The following is a 5,467-nucleotide window of genomic DNA, read 5'->3' as shown; positions in this document are numbered from 1 at the left end:
ATCTCATTATAAAAGAAAATGTAGACCACCTGTAAGGTTATCCTAAACAGTTATAATAAAATCATCTCAAACAGTTATATATTTGTATTTAATTTATATTTATCAGACACACTTGATCATGCTCTTTTAATTTTAAAGGGGGTTTAATATTTTGCATATATAGAAAAATTATGTCAGTTTAACTTTTTAATTTTCTCAATTTGATTTATCCATGTATGAGTATGATCACTTGCAAAAAATTCTGTGAGCATCTAGATCGTTCCTAACCTAGAGGTAATTATCGCACATCACATCAATTCTCAAATTATAAGAATATAAATAAATAAACATATCAATCATTACAATCAGGTGCAGTGAAAACCACAAGAAAACTCGTCATACAGCATCAAGAAAGTAAACTCCGACCTAACTTAAAGCTAGAGTCAGTTGTCCTAGCAAACAAATCTAAGTGTGTATGGTATGTTGTGTGATTTGGATATGTCATATATAGAATAAATTGTTAACATTATTTAGTGTTTTGATTTATTCATGCTACGTTTAATAGTATATATATTAACCCTAAGGTAAGATGTTACTAACCTTTTTATGTTTGATATTTCCTCCCTATAGGGTGTATGAATCTTAGATTTATTATAAGTTTTCTAAGACTCGTCTTTAATTATTGTTCTTAAATGACACTACTATTTTGTAGGATTGAAAAAAAAGTTATTGTCACTAATCCTTTGGACATACGTCAAAATGTAAACTAATGAGTTTTGAGTTCTAAATAATATAATAAAATCTAAATAACAGAATATAAGTAACTTGTAAATTAATTATTGAATTATAAAATGCATGATAAAATAAAAAATTATGGTTTCTACAAGGCCTTAAGGTTGGAAAAGCACAAAAAATAACAAAGGTTTTGGGCTTTAATGCTATATAAGTTTTTAGAATACTCATATACACCGGAGCCAATGTCCGATGATATTCGGCCGTAGCACCTTTTCCCGATTGGATAAAGGCGACTGACAACTTGAGTTTATTTTCTTTTTTTTCACTTGATCGGTAGCATTTCTCGCAGTTCATGCAGATAAAGAAAATAAAATAGAGATATGCACATTTAATAATTAGATTTAAAATAATTGAAAAACATTATTTTAATCCAAACGTATCTTTTTAAGGGCTTGCACATCGATTCAGTTGTTTGCCTTTTGAACTTTTCACTTTTGAAAGCATACTTTGCATTTTGTTTTTCAAAATTCACCTTAATGCACATAAAGAGAGGAAAAGTAGGAGGGAGAGAGAGGTAGTGGGAGAAAGAGAGCTTTTGCTTTTCAATAGTCACAAAAACTCGTCATTCTCTTGCACAAACAATTTCACTTTTCAACATTTACTTTCACTTTTATTTATTTTTTCTTGATTAATACACTTCCCAACTAGGGGTGTAAGTGAGCCGAGCCGGCTCGAACTTGACTCGATAACGAGCTTGTGAGCCGAGCTTATCGAGCCGCGAGCTCGAGCTTAAACTCGAGAAAGCTCGAGCTCGTTTGTTAAACGAGCTCGAGTTTGAGCTCGATGAGAGCTCAGCTCGAGAGCTTTCGAGCCGAGCTCGATTGACCAAAGGCGGTAATTCCAAATAAGGAAGGCGAGGCTAGTCGGCGGGATTTCCAAAAATTAAAATGACCAAAGCGGCAATTCCAAAAAAAATGAAAAAAATAATACCATTTCGGTATTTCTTGACATAAAAAAAAATATAATGTTAATTTTATTTAATCTAACCAATGAAAAAGCCTGACAGCTGCTCTTATTTTTTTTGGAAAGGTGAAAAGCTGCTGCTTCTTTTTGCTTTTTTTAAAATCTCATTAATTATCTCAGCTCATCTCTTATCCCCATAAGAAAAAAAATATATTTTATTTTCAATGCTCAACGCCTCAACCCTCTTCTCCAATGGCAAGCTCGACGTGGATAACCCGGACGAGGAAGACGACTCGCTGGAAGGAAGACGACTCGCTCGAAGGTTGTTCGGACTGCCGAGGCTCGCGAGCCGGCTCGAACTCGTTAACGGTGGAACGAGCTCGAGTTCGAGCTCGCTTTCTGACTGACGAGCCGAGCTCGATAATGTCAAAACTCGACTCGTTTACACCCCTATTCCCAACACATACTTTTCATAAACGTTTCAATTTTCAACAATCATACATTTTAAAATAACATTCAACCTATACATTTCAATTTTCATAATTCAAATCTTTAACTTTCATTTTCTACATATCACCATTCATCACACCTACATTTCATTTCCTGGACATACACTTCTCCCTTTACATTTTTTAACTCTCAAAATATATACAAACTCAATAACTCCACTTTCCAAAACATATACAAGTTTCACTTTCCAACACATAAGCAAGTCACTTTTCTTTCCAAAAACAAAAAAAATTATTTTTCATTTTCCTCACACAAAAGCTTTTTCAATATATACTTTCACATTTAAAGCATACAATATCTACTTCTCACTTTTCACACACCTCAAGTTTCACTTTTTGACACAAGTTATTTTCTCACATCTTAATCTTTCAAAATATGTACACTTTCTAATATATACTTTTCACAAAAATAAATATTTTACTTTTTCACACTTACACATGTTACCTTCCAAAGAAATACAAATCTCCTTTTAAATCACATATATATCACTTCTTAATCTATACACAAAAAACACTTTTCATAAACACACAGTTTCTAAAAAATCATACATTTTAATTTTCACATACATACTTTTAAATTTTATAAAGTCATATATTTTATCTCACTTTCACTTTTCAAACTTAAACATAAAACTCATTTTAATTTTCACTTTTCAAAATCACAAAATTCACAACCCTAAACTATACACATATTTTACCTTTCATAATCCACTATCCACTTCTTAATCTGCATATAAAGAGCACTTTTCAAGACACACTTCATACTAAATCATACACTTTATTTTTCACATACACATTTCATTTTTTTAAAAATTTTCATTTCACATTTCCAAAATCACTCTTTACCTTTCAAGATAACACACTTTATTTTTCAAAATCACTCTTTACCTTTCAAGATAACACACTTTATTTTTCAAAATCACTATTTACCTTTCAAGATAATATAATTTTTTAAAATAACTCACATACACTTCACCTTTCTAAAATCAATTCTTACCAAGTCTAATTTTAAAGAAAGGAGATTTGATACAACTTTATTCTTTCTAAAATTTAAGAAAACGTTCAAATCATTATAAAATAATATCACTTTTGGATCTATGTCATACTCATATTTGAAGTACATGAAAATTCTCGAACTTTTCTTTAAAATACCTTAAGAAAGATATGTGAATGCTTTCCATTGAAGAAAAAAACATATGAATGCTCTCCGATATACTCCAAAATGCTTTATAAAAAAAAACTTTTAAATGCTCACAAGTAGAAGAGAAATTATATGATTACTCTCCAATATTTCAATCTTACTTAACCATCATGAAAATCTCATGAATGAATATTTGCTAAGTAGCTTGCTAAGGTAAATATGAACAAGACAAATCCTGCCTACCATTATTCAAGACATAGATATACTCGCTAAATTTTAAAGTTCTAAATTAGATAATATGAACTTTATATTGATTTTAATTATGCCCACAAATTATCAACAATAAGAGTATTTACTTAACAATTATTTCCATTCGCCCTCATTTGCGACTATCAACAAAAAGTATGAAGCTTTTGCCCATAATAATAGAATTCATCCTATAGGGGGTAACAACTCCTACATCTTTCATCCCTAACAAGAAAATCTTGACCAAATAATGAAAGTCAATAAATAAGCTAACAACGACTAAATGACTCTTGAGATTCATTATCAAACAAAACTTAGCGGAGAGAAGTTTGAACAATGATTAAAATATTTTCATGTTGATTACATAACCATAAGATGTCATAAATCATATTGCGATGAAAATCATATGAATACTTTATTTGCATATGACTACCACTTATAACAAGCATGCATATATAAAAATTCCTTTATCTTTCTCTAGCTCATGGGTTTCTTGGAAGCATGGATGAAATAAATCATATATGAGCTTATCCAATAACTCTTTATTTGACCAAAATTTATATCATTCCTTAATAATTATTAACGCAAATAACATTCATGTGTTTGATAAAAAATGACATAACTTTCTTAAAATCTAAACATGAAGCTTTAAATTTCTTATGATATGGTATATATATATATACAAATTTTTATCGATTTTATATATAATAATTAAATTCCACACAAAAAATATAAATTGTAAAACTCTTCATTGTATGATTTAATTGATATATTAACCCCTCATTATTGCTTTTCTTGAGAAAGGAAAAAGAATGAAGATATATTTGTTGTAATTTTCTAGATAAGAAAGAAGAATATAAAGGAGAAGAAGAAGAGGTCATTTTAGAAATTCTTTCAAAGAGCTATTAGATATCAACAAACGCAGGAAGTAAATTCCTCATTTCTTCCCTCATGAAATCAAGAAGTATAAGAAACTAATGGAGGGAAAGAAGTAGAGGAGAAGAATCAGAAAGAAGAGAAGGTTTACTACTTCCACTTACCTTTGGCTGAATAAATCGCAGTAGAGAGGGGTTCAATCGGGGATAGGGACGGTGGTGGGATGGAGAGCAGGGTCGGAGAAGAAAAAGAAGAACAAACCAGCCTTTAAATGAGAGAGGTGAGGATGGCTAGGGCAGAGACGTGCGAACGGGGTCCTAGGATTTTCCAAACTAGAGAGGAGAGGGGGTTTCTTTTGGTTTCCTTGGGGTGGAACATACAAGAGAGAGGGTGAGGGTCGTCTGGGGTGTGCGAATCAAGAGGAGACATGGGTCTTTTGCGAAAGAATATGAAAGGAGATTGTGGGGGCTAGGCTGACCCTAACCACACCATTTGAAACCTTAAGAATTTTTTTATTTAGAAGAATTACAATCATATTCTCTTCAATATATGACTGTAATTAAATGTTTGCATTTTAATAGATATTTGATGGTCAATTTTAATACAATATAATGAATTAAATTAACAAATTTTATTTAAATTTAAATTTATGATGATTTGATTTAATCAAATTAACTCGATTAATAAAATTGATTTAACATTAATGAGTTTGAGACAAATTAATTGAGTTTGATTGAAGTCGTCGTTGTTAAATTAAATCCACATCTAGTCAATTTTATTTAGAGTTGCGATTATTTAAATCTATTTAGAAGGTTGAGTTAATGTTACATCAATAGGCGTCTACCTAAGAGGATCCTAAATGCGATGTCTACACTAGGCTACAAAGACCTAGGCATTAAAAAAGATTTCAGGAAAATTGACCTCGAATAATGATGTCAACAATGTTGGATTTTTGTGGTGATTATTTTGATGCTTTCCTTTTGAATTGAAGTGATGATCGATTGATTACTCCTAGGTT

Source organism: Dendrobium catenatum, unplaced genomic scaffold (assembly GCF_001605985.2).
Source record: "Dendrobium catenatum unplaced genomic scaffold, ASM160598v2 fragScaff_scaffold_653, whole genome shotgun sequence".
In the NCBI taxonomy this organism is placed as follows: domain Eukaryota; kingdom Viridiplantae; phylum Streptophyta; class Magnoliopsida; order Asparagales; family Orchidaceae; genus Dendrobium; species Dendrobium catenatum.
This window is presented reverse-complemented; position numbering follows the sequence as displayed.